The 21,068-nt window shown below is 51.3% G+C and overlaps 1 protein-coding gene across 4 annotated transcripts in view; it reads right to left on the bottom strand.

Annotated features, from left to right (window-relative positions):
- DAB2IP (DAB2 interacting protein) overlaps positions 1 to 21,068 on the bottom strand; it is a 213,608-nt gene that overhangs the window by 174,939 nt on the left and 17,601 nt on the right. The window contains exon 1 of one of the 4 annotated variants that reach the window (XM_032251512.1): positions 6,957 to 7,150. The exons of the other annotated variants lie outside the window; for them this stretch is intronic. The gene's annotated coding sequence lies outside the window, so the exon portion shown is untranslated. Of the gene's footprint in view, positions 1 to 6,956; positions 7,151 to 21,068 lie in introns of those variants that run through there. 4 annotated transcript variants of the gene reach the window in all.

The following is a 21,068-nucleotide window of genomic DNA, read 5'->3' as shown; positions in this document are numbered from 1 at the left end:
TCTCTCTCTCTCTCTCTCTCTCTCTTTCTTTCTTTCTTTCTTTCTCCCTTCCTTCCTTCCCTCTTCCTTTCTTTCTTTCCCTCTCTCTCTCTTTCTTTCTTTCTTCTTTTTCAACTAATTCTCCTGCCTCTGCCTCCTGAGTAGCTGAGATTACAGGTGCCAGCTAATCTTTCCTTCTCTCTTTCTCTCTTTCTTTCTTTCTCCTTCCTTCCTTCCTTTCTCTCTCTCTCTCTTTCTCTCTTCCTCTCTTTCTTTCTTTCTTTCTTTTTGTATTTTTAGTAGAAACAGGGTTTTACCATGTTGATCAGGCTGGTCTTGAACTCCTGACCTCAGGTGATCCACCCGACTTGGCCTCCCAAAGTGCTAGGATCACAGGCGTGAGCCACCACACCCAGCCTTAGTATATATTCTTGGTCCTTATTTTGTTCCTTCCCCTTTGGCCTCTGAGGCTCAACAGCCCCCTTTGAGCTCAGCAACAGACGTTTCTGTGGACTTTCTGGCCACATATAGCTGTGCAACCCTAGAAAAGCCATGTGACCCCTCGACGTCCATGTCTGTGGGGGCCATGTCTGTGGGCCCCCAACACGATCCCAATGACCCCCACAGAGCCTTCACAAGTACTTTATAAATGCCCTTAAGAATTCTAAAGAAGCCAGGCATGGTGGCTTATGTATAAAATCTCAGCACTTTGGGGAGCCTAGGTGGAAGGACTGCTTGAGTCTAGGAGTTCAAAACCAGCCTGGGAAATATAGTGAGACCTCATCTCTACAAGAAGAAAAACGTTTAAATTAGCTGGGCATGATGGCACGTGCCTGTAGTGCCAGATACTCCAGGGAGGCTGAGATGGGAGGATCACTGGACCTCAGCAGGTGGTGGTTGCAGTGAGCCAAGATCGTGCCACTGCACTCCAGCCTCAGTGACAGAGTGAGATCCTGTCTCAAAAAAAAAACAACAATAATTCTAAAGAAACAGATGAATTTGGCTATTCTCATTTGAGACCTGAAGTTCAGCCTACAGGTGGGGACTCACACTGACAGGTGGCTTCCCCCGCCGGCCCTGCTTGATGCCAAACAGCGAGAATAAAGTTTTTTAAAGAAGCAGGTCGAGAACAATTCAGGCCGGGTGGTGGTTCATGCCTATAATCCCAACACTTTGGGAGGCCGAGGCGGGTGGATCACCTGAGGTCAGGAGATGGAGACCATGCTGGCCAACATGGTGAAACACCGTCTCTACTAAAAGTACAAAAATTAGCTGGGCGTGGTGGCACGTGCCTGTAGTCCCAGCTACTTGGGAAGCTGAGGCAGAAGAATCACTTGAACCGGGGAGGCAGAGGTTGCAGTGAGCTGAGATATAGTCACTGCACTCCAGCCTGGTGACAGAGTGAGAGTCAGTTCAAAAAAAAAAAAAAAAAAGAACAATCCAAACAATGGGGCTGGGCATGGTGGCTCATGCCTGTAATCCCAACACTTCGGGAGGCTGAGGCAGGCAGATGGCTTGAGCTCAGGAGTTTAAGACGAGCTTGGGCAACAGGGGCAAACCCTGTCCTCACAAAAGAAAAATACAAAAATTGGCTGGGTATGGTGGTGAGCACCTGTAGTCCCACCTACTTGGGAGGCTGAAGTGGGAGGATCGTTTGAGCCTGGAAGGCGGAGGTTCGAGTGAGCTGAGATTGCAGCACTGCCCTCCAGCCTGGGCGACCGAAGGAGACCCTGTCTCAAAGAAAAAAAACAACACAATCCAAAGGAGACAGAGAAGTCCTTCTGCAAACCAAAGGCATCTCTCTGTCCCTTGCGAGAGCCAGCCGTGCCGGAGCTGACTGCGAGGCTCCCTGCTTGACTGTGAAGGAGTGGTGCAGGTACATCACTTGGAGCAGGAGTGGAAAAACCATGCCTGATTCAAAGCTAGTCCAACTCTACAAAGCTTCCCGAGCATTCTCTAGGGCATTTACTAGAGCAATTACTAAAGCCCAGAGCCCATCGCGGAGGACAAGCAAGCGGACAGCGACAGGCAAAGCAGGGCAGTTTGTAAGAAAGAGCCACAAGCCAGGAACTCAGCGGGAAACAGCTCATCCTTAGAGGGGCAATGAGACCAAATGGAGGTGAGATTTGCGTTAGACTCAGAGGGGCAGGAAGAATGTGGGCAGTGAAGCAGTGGCAGAGAGAAAATGGCATTCTGGAAGTCACAGGCAAACATCAGACCAGGCAACGTAAAACTGGCAGAGCAGAGAAAGAAGAGGCAGGGAAGAAAACTGGAGCCAGCCGTGGGCCTTGTTTGCCAGGCCTGGGAGCTCGGGTTTGATTCTGTGGTTAGCAGGAAGCCACTCACATGACAGTAAGTGGCCAGCAAAGGCTGTGGCTACCAAGGGCTGCTTTAGGAAGCCAGGTTGCAGGCGGCCCACCTGAGATGGGGGACTGACAGCTGGACTCCCTCAGCCAGCTGCTCGCTCCAGGGAGAGGTTAGAGCCGTTCAGGTCCGATTCAGGAAAGGCTGAGGAAGCCCAGAGGAGAGACGTGTGATGGCTTGGGAGACAGACAAGGCTGTTACATGTCCCCTTTGTCTCCTGCTCAGGACTCTCCAGGGCTGAGAGAGGTGCAGTGGGATCGACTCTAGTGCCCCCACGCTCTCCCTTGGCTCCTGCCCATGATTCCCAGTCATTCTCACTATTACCTTCTTGCAAGGATCAGGGTGCAAAATACTGCATAATTCTAAGATAAGCAACCTCCCCCCGCCCTGGCCTTCCCCCACTACCTGTGCCCCACTGGACTGTCCCCTGGTGTCCTGGCCCCACTGGCCACCATTCCCATAAGAGCCTTTCTGGCCCCTTTTTTGTTTTTTGTTTTTTTGAGATGGAGTTTCACTCTTTATTGCCCAGGGTGGAGTGCAGTGGCTCGATCTCGGTTCACTGCAACCTCCGCCTCCCGGGTTCAAGTGATTCTCCTGTTTCAGCCTCTCGAGTACCTGGGATTACGGGCACCTGCCACCGTGCCTGGCTAATTTTTGTATTTTTAGTAGAGACAGGGTTTCACCATGTTGGCCAGGCTGATCTTGAACTCCTGACCTCAGGTGATCTGCCCACCTTGGCCTCCCAAAGTGCTGGAATTGCAGGTGTGGGCCACCGCGCCTGGCCTCTGGCCTCTTTCACAGAAATTCCCATGGAGCACTCTGCCCTCCAGCCCAACTCGACCCCTCACCCATGCCCTGAGCCCATCACGAATTCCTCTCCCCAGAAATGCAGACAGGAAATGCAGACAGAAGTCCAACTTGTGAACGTCAAGGTGGAAAGAACCTCAGAGATCTGGCCAAAAAACCCCACCTCCAGCCCCTTTACAGAAGAGAAACCTGACATTTAAGGGAAGACCAGCCCTGCCCAGAGTCACAGAGCCGGATCGCGGCCCAGGTCTTCAAGCTTCCAGCTGAGGGCTCTGGCACCATAGCCACAACCAGGTGGGGCAGAAAAACAGCGAGGCATGAAATTGACTGCAGAAGAGACCAGAGTGCCTTATTGTCAAGGCATCTGGATTCGGGTCCTGACTCTTACCACCACTTCCTCCCCTGCCCACACACACACACGTTAGGGCCTTGGACATGTCACTGCAATTTCCTGGACTCCAGTGACCTCTTCCATAAAATGGGTATCTAATAATTTCGTGCTTTCAGCAGGATTGAACAAGTTCAAGGCAGAGCAAGCACCCTGTCTGCAGCACAGCTGGTAGGTCAGAATTGCGATACAGCTGAGGTCCATGCGGGCGATTCCTTTACCCTGCACCTCTCCTAGTGAGTCAGCCTGGGCCAGGCAGCCTTGGGCCAGACATTTCTCCAGAGCTGCCCAACGGCCCACAGAGCAGTCCTCCAAGGGAAGGGATGGAGATTGAAAACACAGATGGGTGCACCCCACTCCTCTCCCCCAGAGATGCGGGCCCAGCACCTTCTGGCTGGGAGGGTCAGAGGCCACCACAGGAGGATGGAGGAAGAAGATGTAGAGGGGAGGAAGAGGTTTCTGCCAACCTCTCCAGGGTCCCCACCGCTCTGGCTGAAAAACCTGAGCAGAGGCTGAGTGTGGTGGCTCACATCTACAATCCCAGCACTTTGGAAGGCTGAGGCGGGAGTATCAGGAACTCAGGAGATCAAGACCAGCCTGAGCAACATAACAAGACTTCATCTCTACTAAAAATTTAAAAATTAGCCGGGCATGGTGGCATGTGCCTCTAGTCCCAGCTGCTAAGGAGGCTGAGGTGGGAGGATCACTGGAGCACAGGAGTTTGAGGCCTCAGTGAGCTATGACAGTACCACTACACTCCAGCCTGGGCGACAGAGTGAGACCCTATCTCCAAAATAAAATAAGATAAAATAACCTGAGCACAAGGGCCTCATCTAAGGCACACCAATCCTAGAAAGCAGAGGCCAGTGATCTTGGGGGTGCCGCAGGACTGCCCCCAAGCACATTCACTTGTGGTAGGAGACGCTTCACCAGGGCTCCTGTCAGCCAAGGGCCTGCTCCATTCCACCTGCCAGTGGGTGGAACAGCATCCCCATCTTACAGTTGGGAGAAAGCCCCAGAATGGAAAAGTAACCAGCTTCAGTAAATTCAGATCTGTTGAAACCTATAGTCCACATTCTCTTCCTAAGAGGGCCTCAGTGCAATGGTCCTCAAACTGCCACCTGCAGGAAAACAGCTTGGGAGGTTTTAAAGCGCAGATCCCAGGGCCTGGGGTAGAGATGAGGAGCCTGCACTTTAACAGGTGTTCCAGGTGTTTGTGATAAAAGCATTGGTGGCATACACCAGTCCCAGGCACACACACGTGGGTACACACACACACACACACACACACACAGAGGCATGTATGCCAGCAAAGGTCAAAAGTGAAGCATGTGCTCTAAAGACAGACACAGATGCTGGGTTTGGTGCACAGCCTAGCACCTTACCAGTTGTAGGATCTTAGGTCAGTCCCTTAACCTCTCTAAACCTGTTTCTTTATATGCAAAATGAAGGTAAGAAAACAATCAACCTCATGGGTTTGTTTTATGGATGCAAGAAAATAACGTGTAAAATCCTCAGGGCTGGGCCTGGCATATAATAAACACTCAATAAATAGTGCTATGATCATCACCAACCTCAGTGCCTGTGTGTTGAATGCTGCAGGGACAGAATAGAACGCCAAGCACCAGGCGACCACACTGAATAATGGAGACAGTAAGAGATACTCCCAGGGTTGTACTAGAGTCGGCAGATAGAAGTCACAGAGACACAGGTTTCTGCCCCAAATAGGAAGCATGTTGCCCAATCATGAAACCAAGAGTTGCACAATCATGAAACCAACTGTCTAGTGAGTTCACTGTCACTAGAGGATCCCTAGCAAAAAAGCCTAGATGTTCACCAAGTGGGGACACAGCACCAGGGAAGGAAGAATGGGGGGGCGGGGGGGCAGGTCATCTTGAAGGTGACTTTGGGGCAAGTTCTGCAGGTCAGCCCTTTTCCCCATCATGCTGATTATTTACTTTATTTGCTCTTCCTTGCTATTTACAATAGCTACCTCCAGGTATCTAAAGGGGGTGGGGAAAGGGGGAAAGGTCAGGATAGACAGAAGCCTTGTACATTCTGAATAGTTCATGGCAGGGATAAGAATGGTGGGGCTGTTTAAATCTCAGCCTGCAAACCCACTGAAATTGCGTGTGTGTGTATCTCTGCACTTTTCTCAAAAGGGCTGATTAAGAGAGGCTGGTCCTTACCAGCGTTCAAGAGGAGGGGAAACTGAGGCACAAGGATGCTGACTCTTTCAGACAGCAGAGGGCACAAGCTCGAGGGTATAGATTGGCTGCTCAAGAGGCTGTTTTATGAGCCAGGCACCTTCAACGCCTCACCTCGAAAAAGTCTCGCCGTAGCCCCCTTGGATGGGATCCTTGAGCTTGGAGAGGTTAGGAAACCTGCCCACAGATACACAGCCAGTGAGCAGCAGGGGCTGGCCTTGGAACCCAGGTTCTCTGGGCTCCAGAGCTAGGTGTTTGGTTCCTTTGTTTGTTTGTTTTTTTCTCTTAGGTGTTCTGTCCTAGGTCACCAAACATGGAAAGGAGTTAACATTAAGGGGACTAATGCTTAAGATTGGTCCTCATCGGTGACAAGCTACCTACTCACCCGCTGACAATCAAAACTAAGATAAAACGTCCCTTCTTAGTAGCAGAAGGAGGCAGAGAGGGAGAGGAGTTTCCACCTAAGTCACACCAGATAGCTCAAGCGTGGACCATCCTGAGACTAGAACACCCCGCAGTCATCCCCACCGGGCTGAGCATTGCAACCAGGTGGCGCTGCTCCCTGTTCCCACTCTGCTTAGCCCAAGGTGTTTTCACAGAAGGTGGGGTCCAGAGCAGCCCAGGAAACGGAAAAGAGACCTCACTTCAACGACCCAGCCCTGCCAGTCGCCTCCCTGATAATTTAGGATCGGCTAGGATTGAACAAAAACACCCAAAAGTTGGGTGCCCCAGGGGGGCCTGGCTCTGGGTGGAGAGGTTCGGCTGCTCTATCACCAATCCCCAGGGTGAGCTGGGGAAGATCTGAAGTTTGGGAGAGCGCTGGAAGCCGTGGGGATCTGTGGGCTGGCACCCCGCCACACACACACCCGACTCCCGCCGCCCGCGGGCCCCAGCTGGGGGCGCCTTCCCGGCGATCCCCTGCGTTGTACTCCCCCAAGAACCCAGCGCCAGCCCTGGGTCCCTGCGGTGGAGATCTGGGCAGGACGCACGGGAAAGTTTAAAGTGTCAGTGCTTCGCGCAGATTTCCCTGAGGGAAAGGGGACTGCAGCGTAAAAGCGGGGTAAATAAAGCAACGTCGCCGCCCATTCCTCAGTCCCCTACCCGAACACCTCGCATCGGAGCCCCGGATCCTCTGGAACCTGGGATGCCGCTCCTATCCCGGCAAACCACCCCGGCCCCCTTCACCTGACCCGCGGCCCCCCAGCTTTTACCTCTATGCCCGGGCCAGGCCGCTGGGCGCTGCCATCCCAAAAGCTTCGGAGCCCGAGCGGCCCAGGGCCAGGGTCGCGAAGCGGCGGAGTCACGGGGTCGCCGGGCGGCTGCAGGAAAGTTTCCGTCGCGCCAGCTGGGCCGAGTGGAGCGGGGCGGGCGGAGTAGGCGGCCGGCCAGGCAGAGGCGCGCTCCGGCCGGTCCGCACCTCCCCCGGCGCCGCGGCTCTCCGACTCTCGGGCTCCCCCGGCCACCCGGCCTGCCCAGCCCTGCCAATCGCAGGCCCAGTCGCCCGCAGCTCCGCCCGCCAGGCCGGGGACCCAGCGGGGGCGGGGAGCGGAGGGGCGGGGGCGCACCTGTTTGGTCAATCCGCCGCCTCCCCACCGCCCCGCCCAGCCCGGACTGCGCAGAGCCGAAGCCCTGGGCTCCGAGCACTCGCTCCCAGCCCCGTGCTGGCCCGGGATGCCGGCGGGACCACACGCCCCCTTTCCTCCGGGAGTCCCCAGGCCTCCAGGAGTCCAGAGATAATCTCTGCTTCCGTCTCGGGGCTGTGAGGGTACAGGACCGAGGAGTGGCCGCGACTTTGCTTTACTTATCCCCACAACTCCCCTTCCCGCTAGAATCTTCCCGCATCCGCTGACCCCTTAAACTTTCTGTGTGCCCTGCGTGGATCTCCAACCTCAGGAGCCGAGGACTGACCGGGGAACTAGAGCTTTGGAAGAGGAGAGTGCGGGCTGTCACGGGGAAGGCACCTCAGCACTCCCACTAACAGAAACCCCCGAGGACTCCAGCTGGCTCGGGGAACTTCCCGCGAACGTCTGCGAGCCGCTTTAGCAGGCCCCCGCACTTCTCTTGGGGGTCACAACAAATATTAAAGCGTGACTATCTTATTGATCCATTTCCCAGATAGGCACACTGAGGCCAGAGTTGCGGGGGGTGGCGAACGCTTTTCGGACAGTGGTGGCGGGACAGCGACGTTTTCCAGCTAAAGGCGGGTTTGCAGAGCGCTCCTGCCTCCATTCCCCAGCCCTACCCGGATGCCTGGGTTCTTCCTCACCTCGCCTCCACTGGCGGATCTGGGGCCGAGGAGGAGAAAGAGGCCCCCGGCAAGTGCACTGGCACTACGAGGGCGCGTCCGCAGGCGCCCGGCCTTACCTCGGCAGCAGAGCGTGTCCTCGCCTAGCGCGCAGGCGGGAGGCCCCAGCAGGGGCAGGGAGGCCCAGGCGAGGGCGCAGAAGGCGGCACCGCCGGCTCCCATCCCGGACGGCCTAGGCAGCGCTTCAGCCTGCGGGCCTGCCACCCTCCGCGGCACCTGTGGGGCCAGCGCGGTGCCCGTGGCCTCCGCCTCCGAGGTCAGTGTGCAGGGCTCCCGGGCTCCCCGAGCTATCCCGGCTCGGACTCCCACAGCGGCGCGCAGGTAGAGCTCCAGGCGCGCACAGGTCGAGCTGGGCAGGGCGCTATTTTTAGCGAGAGCTGCTCTCCCAGTCGGACAGACAGAACCAGTTAATTCGGCCGCTGGGGACGGGCCTGCATGGTGAACTCCCCGAACTGCAGCCGCAGCTCAGCTGAAAGCTGATCCTTCGCATTCCTGCCTCTCGAGGCAGGAGGGCGGGAGGACGCCTCTAACTCCAGTGGGAAGCCGGCGTCCTCTCCGAAGACAGTGCCTGGGCCCAACTGCACGCCAAAAATGGGGCTCTTTAAATTGGCTATGAAACCTGGCAGGACTTGATGCCAAGCCGCAGACGATGTCCCATAAAATGCCCATCTACTGTCTCACCCTTCCCACCTGTCTCCAGCACTGGGAAGAGCCTCCCAGAAATGGGATCTCAGCCCCAGCACCCGCCAGAAGCTGGCACGGCCATCAGTCAGGAGCTACTTGTTGAAGGAAGGCAGGAAGGAGTGAAATCCGATACCAGGATCAGTGGAAGTCCTCAGAGCGTGTGAGATGGATACACAGGGTGGCTTTGAAATCTGATAGAACCCCTAATCCAACACTTTCTAGCTATGTGATCTTGGCAAATCATCTTACCTCTGTGCCTCAGTTTTATCTTCTGCAAAAGGGAGTTTTAGAACTCCAAGAGATAGTATGCAAGATATCCTTTTGTAAACAAGAGCGTTATGTGAATGTTCGTGTAAAGCATGATCAGAGAGCTGCAAAGGTGAACACAAAGGTGAACTCTCAGGAATGCACTAGCACTCTTCTAATTCAAGAGAGGAGGTGCTAAGGGCCGCAAAATGTACAATCACAGCATATGGTATTGGCCTAAGGATAAATAGGCCAGTGGACTAGAATAGAAGCTGCAAAAATAGACCCACACAGGTATGGAAACTTGATATGTAGCAGAGATGCCCCCACAGGTCAGTGGGAGAAGGGTGGACGTTTCTATAAGTGGTGCTAGAGCAACTGAATGTCCATATTACAAAAAGATGAAATGAATCCCTACCTCACACCACGCATAAATGATCAGTTCCAGGTGCACTGAGAACTTACACACACACACAAACTCGTAATAGTCAAGGATATCTTAAAGAAGACCCTAAAAGCATAAATCATCATGAAGAATATTGATACATTTAATTAAAATGCAAACTTCTGTTTATCAAAAGATGATATTTGCAACATGATATTCAAAATATACGAAGGCCTTCTACAAACCAACTTCAAAAGAGATAATGGGAGATTGGGCAAAATATATGAACAGGCAATTCACAGAAAAAGAAACATGAATGGCCAATAAACATATGTAAAGATGGTCCGTCTCACTAGCAATCAGAGAAATATAAAATAAAACTCCAGTAAAGTGCCAGTGCACACCTGTCAGATTGGCACAAAAACAAAGAGCTGGGACAGCAGGGACATAGAACCTGGAGAACTGTCCTATGCCGCATGCAAGAGGGGAAATGAGTACGGCCACTCGGGGAAACAATTTGGCAGAATCTAGAAATGCTGACGTGCACATACCTGAGTGACCCAGAGTCTTGACCTAGAGAACCTCTTGCTCACTGCAACAATGTTAATGCTAGCAAGGAATTTGAAACAGCCTCCATTCCTATCAGAGGAAGAATGCATAAACAAATTGTGGAGTAGTCAGTGAAATCCTACACTGCAGCAGAAATGAATGACTAGAAATTCATTCTGAATCTCCAATCTCAAATGAGAGGAGGAGAGCATGTCGCAGATCAAACTGGTGTAATATCATTCATATAGTTTTTTGTTTTGTTTTGTTTTGTTTGAGACAGAGGCTTGCTTTGTCACCCAGGATGGAGTGCAGTGGCGCGATCATAGCTCACTGCAGCCTTGGACTCCTGGACTCAGGTGATACTCTCACCTCAGCCTCCTGAGTAGCTGGGACCACAGGCGCCGAAGCACCACATGCAGCTAACTTTTTATCTGTAGAGAAGGGGGTGTCTCTATGTGACCAGGCTGGTCTCAAACTCCTGGGCTCAAGCAATCCTCTCTCCTGGCCTCCCAAAGTGCTGGGATTACAGGCGTGAATCACTATGCCTACCCCAGCCTCAAGTTCTATTCCTGTAATTCCACAAACTACGTGACTAGTGGCATGAACCACCATGCCCAGCCTTCATATAGATTCTTTAAACATGCAAAACAGAATACCATATATTGCATAAGAATGCACAAATAATATGGTAAAAGTATAAAGACATTCAGAGGAATGATAAATACGCCATTCTGCAAAGTGTTTACCTCTGGATAGAGGGAGATGTTTGATAGGAAGGCGCTTCACACATTCACACATCTTACTAAGGTTTTCTTTCTTTTCCTTTTTTTTTTTTCCAGACAGCACCTCACTCTTTCAGCCATGATGAAGTGCAGTAGCATAATGATACCTCACTGCAGCCTTAAACTCCCAGGATCAAGGGATTCTCCCACCTCAGCCTCCTGAGTAGCTGGGACTACAGGTGCATCTCCCCATGCTGGGCTAATGTTTTTTTTGTTTGTTTTTGTTTGTTTGTTGTAGAGAAAAGGTCTCACTATGGTGCTCAGCCTGGCCTCAAATTCCTGGGCTCAAGCAATCCTCCTGCTTTAGCCTCTTAAGGTGCTGGGATTACAGGTGTGAGCCACCATGCTCATCCTAGGTTTTATTTCTTGACCAGGATAGGAGTCACACAGTGTTTGTCTTTCTTTCTTTTTCTTTCTTTCTTTGTCTTTTTTGAGGTGGAGTTTTGCTCTTGTTGCCCAGGCTGGAGTGCAATGGCATGATATCTGCTCACCACAACCTCCACCTCCCAGGTTCAAGCAATTCTCCTCCCTCAGCCTCCATAGTAACTGGGATTACAGGCACGGGCCACCACACCTGGCTAAGTTTTTGTGTTTTTAGTAGAGACGGGATTTCTCTATGTTGGTCAAGCTGGTCTCGAGCTCCCGACCGAAGATGATCTGCCTGCCTCGGCCTCCCAAAGTGCTGGGATTACAGATGTGAGCCACCAAGCCCAGCCTGTGTTTATCTTATTCTTCATTTTTTTTTTTTAAGGTGCGGAGCAGTCATGGGGGAGGCCACATAAAACCCAGTCCTACTCTGAACTTCAATTTTCTCATTTTAATAACATGGTCATCCTTTCCGGGAAATACCTAGCACAAAGCCTGGTTCATGATGAAGTGCTCAGTAAATCTTAGGAATATGAATAGCCCCATCTGCAGTCTTCACTGGGGTCCTTCACACCCTAGTCCCAATCAGCTGAGACTGCCCCCGCCCAAGCACCACCATACAACCAGGTCTTCCAAGCCCCCAAGCTCTATCACACCCCAGGAATTTAAACACATGTTTGCTCTTCCTAGAATGCCTGTCCTCCCTATCTCTACCCAGTCAGTACCTGCTTCTCCTATTATAATCCAGCTCAGGCATTCCAGCCCATGGGAAGCCAAGGGTTCCCGCAGTACCCACCCACTCCACTTCTATGTTTATCACATTGTAGATTGTTGCACCTAGTTATGGCTCTGTCTCCTGGAGCAGACTGTGAGCTCTTCCAGGTCACAAACCTTGCAGCCCCACCACCTGCACGGGGTCTGGCCTCAGGAAGGTTTGTTGAATGAAGAAAAGGACTGAGGGACCCAAAGACTCAGAAACCAAAAGGGTTCATGCCAAACTTTCAAAAGGAAAGTAAGCTCACTGCCTCCCGGGCTGATTGCTTGGTCTTCATTGAGTGTTCCTGAAGGGAATGTGAACTTTGAGTCAGAGTGTTGCATTCACATCCAGGCTGACCCGCTTGCCAGCTGCGTGACCTAGAACATGCTACCACATCCCTCCGAGCCTGTTGCTGGGTCTACATAGCCAACATCGACTACAGATTATCACAAGGGGTTATTACAATGATTCCATGAGATCATAGCGGCAAAATGCTTGACTTTGTCCTTGGTACAGGTAGCAATTATACTACTATGGTCAAGAGGAAGATGTTTGGTGGGGAGGATGGAAGGAACTCGATCAGGTTACTTACTATGAAAATGGGAGGGCCAGGCACAGTGGCTCACCTCTGTTATCCCAGCACTTTGGGAGGCTGAGGTGGGCAGATCACCTGAGGCCAGGAGTTTAAGACCAACCTGGTCAAGATGGTGAAACCCTGTCTCTACTAAAAATACAAAAATTAGCTGGGTGTGGTGGTGCATGCCGGTAGTCTCAGCTACTCGGGAGGCTAAAGCAGGAGAATCGCTTGAACCTGGAAGGCAGAGGTTGCAGTGAGCCCAGATCATGCCACCACACTCCAGCCTGGGTGACAGAGTGAGACTCTGACTCAAAAACAAACAAACAACAACAAAAAAAACAAACAAACAAAAAAAGAAAGTGGGAAGCTGATCAAAAATTCCAGGGAGCTGAGCACAGTGGCTCATGTCTGTAATTCCAGCACTTTAGGAGGCCAAGATGGGAGGATCGCTTGAGCCCAGGAGCTCAAGACCAGCCTGGGCAACATGGCAAGACTCCACCACTACAAAAAAAAAATGAAAAAACAATTAGCCAGGCATGGTGGCATGCATCTGTGATCCCAGATTCTTGGGAGGCTGAGGTGCGAGAATCGCTTGAGCCCAGGTCAAGGCTGTAGTGAGCCATGTTCATGCCACTGCACTCTAGCCTGGACGACAAAGTGAGACTCTGTTTCAAAAAATACAACAGCAGCAGCAAAACTCTAAGAGGAGCCAAGCACAGTGGTGAGCATGCCTATATTCCCAGCTACTTGGGAGGCTGAGGCAGGAGGATCCCTTGAGCCCAGGAGTTTGATGCTATAATAAGCTATGATCGTGCCATTGCCCTTCAGCCTGAGAGACAGACAAGACCTTGTCTCGAATATTTAAAAAATTCCGGGGGCGCTCTCCAGTTCTGAACAAAAAACACACCCATAGAGGCTAGCCCGGGAGATGGGAAGGTCAGAAACATGCCTGAAGTTAGTGCTTCTGGGGCTCTTTCCTTCTGTCCTTTGTCCCACCCTCTGGGTGAGGGGCTTTACAGCTCTTCAGAACTATAGACTCTCCTTTCTGTCTCCCCATTCGCTCTGGCTCCCCCGAGTCTGTTCTTGCATGTAGCCCAGGGATTCCAATCTGGACCCGTCTTTGCCTTGCCAGCTTCCATCTGTAGGGGCGACAGAGCCTGTGGCACCTTCCCCAAGGGATATGTCTGAAGTGATTTACCAAATGCATCGTCTGCACTATATATGCAAAATCCACATATGCCCACTTGTCGGGTTCTTCCTTTAAGACAACATACAGGATAGCAAATTGCTTATGGTTCAGCTCTAGATGATGAATTGGCTGATGTTACATGTTGCACAAGCAAACAAATATATACAGATGACAGGGCTATATGGTCACTGGAAAAGAACAACGTGTATTTCAAGGGTTCCAATGAGATTCTCCGAGCTAATGCCCCAATACTGTTTGGTTCGGATCTCTCTGGACAATGTAATATTATCCTGGTGACATGGACATTAGCCATTGGGGTTCTTTGTCCCATGCACATGGCCCCGCCAGGCAGGAAGTTGGCCCAGCTTAAGATCTGCCCGTCTTTCTTTCTTTTTTTTTTTTTTTTTTTTTTTGAGATGGAGTTTCGCTCTGTCGTCCAGGCTGGAGTCCAGTGGTACTATCTTGGCTCACTGCTGCCTCCACCTCCCAGGTTCAAGAAATTCTCCTGGCTCAGCTTTCCGAGAAGCTGGGGCTGCAGGCATGTGCCACCATGCCCAGCTAATTTTTGTATTCAGTAGAGACGGGGTTTCACCATGTTGGCCACGCTGGTCTCGAACTCCTGATCTCAAGTGATCTGCCCACCTCGGCCTCCTAAAGTGCTGGGATTACAGGTGTGAGCCACCAGCGCCTGGCCAGATCTGCAGTCTTTCCTAATGGCTCTCAGGAAGGTCACAGTGAGCTCCTTGTTGGTAACAGCATAAGATACATTTCCATCTCCATCTCACCTGATCTCTTGGCAATACTTAATCCCACGGAAACTTCTGTTCCCCTCCATCTTACCATACTCTCCCAGTTTGTCCCCTAGTTCTCTGGTCACTTTTTTCCTCCTTAGCTGCCTCATCAGACTCCTGTAAAAGTTGGAGGTAGAGACTGTCTGAGTCCCTCTTAAGTTTCTAGACTCTCTCCACAGGCAACTTGAACTATACCTAGCCCGTGGCTTCAATCACTGTCCTTATGCCGATGATTCCCAAATGTTTATCTCCAGCCCAGTCCAGGCAATGTGGGCTCCTGCCTGGACTTCACTAAGAACTGAGCTGGTTCCCTGCATCCACCTGGCACCTCTCCATGTGGGTCCCTGTCTGCTAGTTCTCCTCATCAGGCTTTCAAAGCACAGATCCAATCATAACACCCTCACTTCTGTTGAAAAGCTTTCAATGTTTCTTGTTGTCATCCTGTGGCCTCCCAGATCCTGGGTGGTCAGGTCCTACCCACCTTCCCAGCCTCAATTCTTTTTTTTCTTGGTGGGGGAACAGAATCTCACTCTGTTGCCCAAGGTTGGGGTGCAATGACATGATCTCAGCTCACTGCAAGCTCCACCTCCTGGGTTTAAGCGATTCTCGTGCCTCAGCCTCCCGAGTAGCTGGAATTACAGGCATGCGTCACTGTCACCAACTAATTTTTGTATTTTTGGTAGAGACGGGGTTTCACTATGTTGGCCAGGCTGGTATCGAACTCCTGGCCTCCAATGATCCTCGAATGGCCTCAGCCTCCCAAAATGCTGGGATTACAGGCGTGAGCTACCGTGCCTGTCCCCAGCCTCATTTCTTGCCATCTGCTCCCTCCCTCTCTGCCTTCAGCCACTCCAGCCAACTTCCAGATTCTCAAATATGCAATGCTTCTTCCCACGACACAGCCTTTGCATACCAGACTCCCCTCTTGAGAACACTTTTCCCCCTTCCTTGGCCTAGTTAACTTCTCCCAATAGAAGCTTAATGTCATTTCCTCAGGGAAGCCTTCCCTGGCCTCCCACAGGACACACCCATGGCTCAAGTCACTTTCCTTCACGGTGTTCATTGCAGTTGGTGACCGCACTTTCATTGTGTGATGACTGGGTGGATGTGCAATGCTCCCCGGCTGGGCATCCCTGAACACAGGCATCATGCCTGGTTTTCCACATTGTTGCATCTCCTCCTACCCTCAGCAAGGGCGCTGGCACGTACCAGGTGCTCAACGTATGTTTGTTGAATGAAGAAGTGAATGCACGTCTGCTTGCCCACCTCCATCAGAGGCTCTGTTGATCGTTGTTGGACACTGTTTTTTGCCAGAAATATCTACGTTTCTGCCCATTCCTATGAATGCAAGTTCCAGTACTTTGCCAGGTGCTCTCTCATTTAATTCTCACAGCTGCCTCTGAAAAGGTTCTAGTATCTACTTCTACTTGACAGATAAGGAAACTGAGGCTCAGAGTTTAAGCAGCTTGCACAAGATGACACAGCATATAGATGACAAAGCCTGTTCTCAAGCCCCATCTGTTTGATTCCACATCCTGGGCTTTGTAACCACAACACCCTTTTCACAGACAGATTTTCATCTCTTACTGGGGTGGTGAGCCTTTATCTGATGATGGAAGTGAAACTCAAAACCGCAGTGACTGAAGCATCATAGGATGAAGACCCTGGAACAGGGATGGCATAAATGGCAGGGGAGGAGAGGGAAGGAGGGGCCGGCTCCGACACAGTGTGTGGGGAGCGTGACAGTCACAGAGCATACATAGGAGAAGTGTACAGACCTCACTTCCGCCTCTGAGGCATCAAGAATTCAATGCCCAGAATGAATGAGATGATGTCAGACACTATACATAGAGGAAGGACCAGGTGACACTAAACAGGAGAACAGCTGTTTCCAGGGAAGACCTGTTTTGAGGGGGCGCATCCCTGTCTGAGTCTAATCATTCCCAGATGCTTTGATTCCATCTCCGCAGTTTCTCTCATACCCACTCCTGCCGTCCATGGGTTCTCCACGTGCCTAAGTCAATGTCATCAGGCTCCTTTTGTGCCAGGCTCTGGGCTGGGTGCTGGGGACACAGATGCAGGGGGAAGAGACAGGTAACAATGTCCTCAGGTTGCCCCCAAGCAGGACACTCCCATGTGCTGCTGAGCACTGCTGGCAACGGCTGAGACAGAGGTGGGCAGCTACAGGGCTCTGCTACCAGACTTGGGGCGGGGGGCAGGAGTGGCTCCAGGAAAGGCTTCCAAGGAGATGACCTCTGAGTGTGTCTTTAAGGAAGAGAGACAGAAAAGTTAGCCAGGCAAAGAGGAAACCACCCATGAAAAAGCATCCTACCGTGAAACAGCCAGCATGCTCCGGGAATTACAGTCAAGTGTTATTGGAGCCTCAAGTGAGGGGAGCAGCCAGGAGAGGGAGCAGGAGAAGAGGCACGGCTGTGTCATGAGGGACCCTACATGCCATGCACAGGAGCTTGGTCTTTAGAAGGCTACTGGGAGACCATAAGCAGGGGAGGGACATAGCCAACTCCTGGGCTTGACAAAAATCTGGGGAGTGACTAGGAGGTGAGGAAGGGAAGACAGGAGGGGTTGGGTCAGAAGGAAGATAAGAGATTTGATGGCTGCTGGTGGGGAATGCTTTGGGTTTGGCGTGGGGGTGTTGGGATGTGCAACTCAGATCTCCTCTTCAGGAGTAAAGGTCTCACTCCCCTAGAGGTGCGGAGGCTGCTAGAAGTAATCCCTCAGTGCTTAGCTCTTTTGGGGTTGCCTCTGTTGAAGAGCCATCTCCACAGAGGTGACACCTCCTTCCTGGCGTGTCCTACATCCGGTGACTGACCAACCCAGGGTCCTAAAATCTTGGCATGCTTTGGGAGGCTGAGGTGGGCGGGTCATGAGGTTAGGAGTTTGAGATCAGCCTACCCAGCACGGTGAAACCCCGTCTCTACTAAAAATACACAAAATTAGTCCGGCATGGGGGTGCGCACCTGTAATCCCAGCTACTCGGGAGGCTGAGGCAGGAGAATCGCTTGAAACCTGGAGGTGGAGGTTGCAGTAAGCTGAGATTGCACCACTGCACTCCAGCCTGGGTAATAGACTCTGTCTCAAAAAAAAAAAAAAAAAAAAGCTTGGCCGTGCTCAAGATGATTCTGAAGGGCCCTCCCAGCTCCGGAAGCTCAATTCCTCCTTCTGCCCAGTCCTGCTCCCTCCTCTCCTCTTCTTTTCCCTTGTCTTCTTTTCCCTTCCTTTCCACTGGTGTTGAGCCCGAGAGAGGTCCCTGATGGACCTCCTGTGCATGAATACCTCTCAGAACCTGCTCCTGGGGAACCCAACTGAGGACAAGGAGGACGGACGGGAAGCACTTGCTAGCTGTCCCAGCTGGTGGGAATGACCCAGCAGAATGTCTGATTTGGGGGCTGCCAGTGAGAGAGGTGTACAGTACTCAAGGGATCAGGCAAGGCTGCAAGAGGGGTGGAGAAGTTGGCTTGTCTTAAGGCAGAAGCAGACATTGGAAGCAACTTGGGTTGGGGAGGAAGACTCACAGCCTTGACTTTTTCCCCCTATACAGCCAGAAGTAAGATTGGCTGCTGAGGGGATGGATAGATAGTAAAATAATTACCTAAGAAAGTAAGCACCGTAATGCATGATAATTATTGCCACAGCAGGGGGTAAGAAGGGTAGGGCTTCAGTGGGTGGATAGGAGTTTACCAGGCTGTGTGCCTATAGGGGAAGGTCATCATGGGCAAAGAACCCAGCTGAGCACTGATGTGAGGAGATGGAGGTAGGAAGGCCAGATGAAATACAAGATGCCAGGTGAATGTAAATTGTATAAAAACATGAATTTTTTTTAGTATATCCCATGCAATATTTGGCACACAGTCATGCTGGAAAAAGTATCCATTTTTTATCTCCTTCTGCCCCTGCCCCCCGCAAGCAGCCTCATCTACCAGTGGGTCCCCCACACTCACACCCAGCTATTCTTCAAGTCTATCTTATTCCTCCTCTACCCAAACACTTCTGGTGGCTCCCCATTGGCCAAATCCTCAATTCGTCATTTGAGGGTCTGTTTCCTGACCTTCGGCTACCCTCTCAACCCCATTCTTTTTTTTTTTTTTTTCTCTTGAGACAGGATCTCACTCTAAGCTGCCCAGACTGGAGTACAGTGGTGAGATCTTGGCTCACTGCAGCCTCAGCCTTCTGAGCTCAGGTGATTCTCTCACCTAACCCTCCTGAGTAGCAGGGACTACAGGCATGTGTCACCATGTCCAGCTAATTTTTGTCTTATCAGTAGAGCCAAGATTTCACCATGTTGGTCAGGCTGGTCTCGAGCTCCTGACCTCAAGCAATCTGCCAGCCTTGGTATCCCAGAGTGTTGGGATTACAAGCATGAGCCACCGCACCTGGCCTCAACCCCATTCTTGAACCCCCTCTTTAATCACCTGCTCTGAGATTTTTGCTCAAGCTGTTCCTCTGCCTACAACGCCCCCTCCTGAATCCATTCTGCCAGGAAGTCTCCTAGATCTAGATTCCCTGTGAGTGGATGGGAGGAGTCATCTCCTCCAATTAGCAGCAGTAGCACCATTTCACTTCTCTGAGCCTTCATTTCCTTGTCTCTAGAATGGGCACAATACTGTCTGTCTCATCAGGTTACTGAGAGGACAAGAGACTGTAGAAAGCATCAGGCACACCCTTGAATGCTGGCAGCGTCCCTGCCTGTGCCTAGATCACTGCCTGGCACCCAGTGGGCTCAGAGGCATGTTTGCCGAATCGAATTGATGGAGAGGTCCTGAGCTTTTATAATTTAACCTGCTTCTTGGAATTACCATGCCCAACAGTGGAACTTGGACAAATCCCATTTCCTGTATTAAGGTGATCTGAAGAGGGCTGCTTAATGAGGCCACTGCAAATTTTTTTTATGTTGTTCCCCAGGCTGGAGTGCAGTGGTGCAATCATGGCTCACTATAGCCTCCACCTCCCAAGCTCAAGTAATCCTCCCACCTCAGCCTCCTAAGTAGCTGGAACTAAAGGTATACACCACTGTGCCTGGCAAATTTTTGTATTTTTTGTAAAAATGGGGGTCTTGCTATGTTGTCCAGGCTGGTCTTGAAGTCCTGGGTTCAAGCAATCTGCCTGCCTCAGCCTCCCAAAGTACAAGGTCACTGCAATTCAGGCTGCACACCAGCTTTCTCCCCCATAGACAGGGGCCAAACCAGCTCCCTGGAAGGGGCTCATTTTGGACCCAAACATGGCTCCCAGTCTCTCCAACTCAAAACAGGTAATATCTTTCACTCATGTTTCTGTCTCAAGCTCTCCCAATCCCAGACCACAAAAGAGGATTTCTTATAACTATTAGCATAATTACCCAACTGCAACGCTATAAAGAAGTGATGAGATGAGCCTGTGATTTTCGTGCAGTTATTTTTCTCAAGTAAGTCACCTGAAGTTCATCTGCCATCAGGATTCATGGCTGTGTTCTGTAATCGTAGGGAATTATTTTGCTAATAACAGAGGTACCTTGATCTAATTTAGTTTTAATGCCAGGAGGTGCCCTCCCAGAATAATCGGCTTTAGGCCAATTCTAATTTCCAGGTTTGTTACACATTCTGGATAGAAGATTTAATTCAAGGAGGCTGAAGTTACTTCTTTATCACCCAAAGTCATCTAGGGGCAAAATGGTATCTTACCTCTATGTGTTTGCAGCAGACTGCAGGGAGAGACCCAGAGCCAGCGAGCCAGGGTGGGCTCGCAGCCCAGAGGAATAACTGACTGGAAGACACCGATGGGTTTGGACCAGGTCAAGTTACATCCATACTAGGGTTCCTGGCAGAACCCCAATTTTTCTTGCATTCATTCATTAACTTGTTCAAACCCTCACCCAGGCTGGAGTGTAGTGGCACAATCTCACCTCACTGCAACCTCTGCTTCCCGGACTCAAGCGATCCTCCAGCCTCAGCTTCCTGAGTATCTGGGACATCAGGTATGCACCACCACGCCTGGCTAATTTTTGTATTTTTTTGTAGAGATGAGGATCTTGCTGCCCAGGCTGGGCTTGAACTCCTGAGCTGAAAGCGATCTGCCCACCTTGGCCTCCCAAAGTGCTGGGATTACAGGCGTGAGCCGCCACGCCCAGCCAATCTTGTGCCTTCTTTTATTCCATTTCTATATCCCTTCTTGGCAAGACCTAGTCTTTGAGTTATGAATAGGGTCCAAATAATGATAGCAAACACTCGTGTAGCCCTGTTCTAAGTGCTTTAATCCATATCAACTCATTACATCCTGTGAGGGAGGTGGGTGCTACTATCATCCTCATTTTGCAGATGAGAAAACTGAGGCAGAGACGTTAGGAGACTTGCCTCAAATCACATATCTAGTAAGGGGCAGAGCTGGGATTTGAACCTTCCCCAAGGTCCTGTGCAAGGAAGAATTCTGAGCCCACCAGGAATTGTTGAGCCTCTACTCTGCTCTCATTGACCCGTCGCCATTCTGGGACAGAGGTGTTGTTGGCTGCATTTTAGTGAGGAAGAAACTGAGTCTCAGAGGTCATTAATTTAGCCAGGGTCAATGCAGTGAGTAAATAAATGGAGGAGTTGGGACTTGAACCCTGAGATTCTGATTCTAAACCTAGTGCTGCTGGGCACAGTGGCATGCAGCTGTGGTCCAAGCTACTCAGCAGGTTGAGACAGGAGGATCGCTTGAGGCCA

This window comes from Sapajus apella, unplaced genomic scaffold, assembly GCF_009761245.1.
Source record: "Sapajus apella isolate SASKATOON/1434 unplaced genomic scaffold, GSC_monkey_1.0 scaffold76, whole genome shotgun sequence".
NCBI classification, from domain to species: Eukaryota; Metazoa; Chordata; class Mammalia; order Primates; family Cebidae; genus Sapajus; species Sapajus apella.
This window is presented reverse-complemented; position numbering and strand designations above follow the sequence as displayed.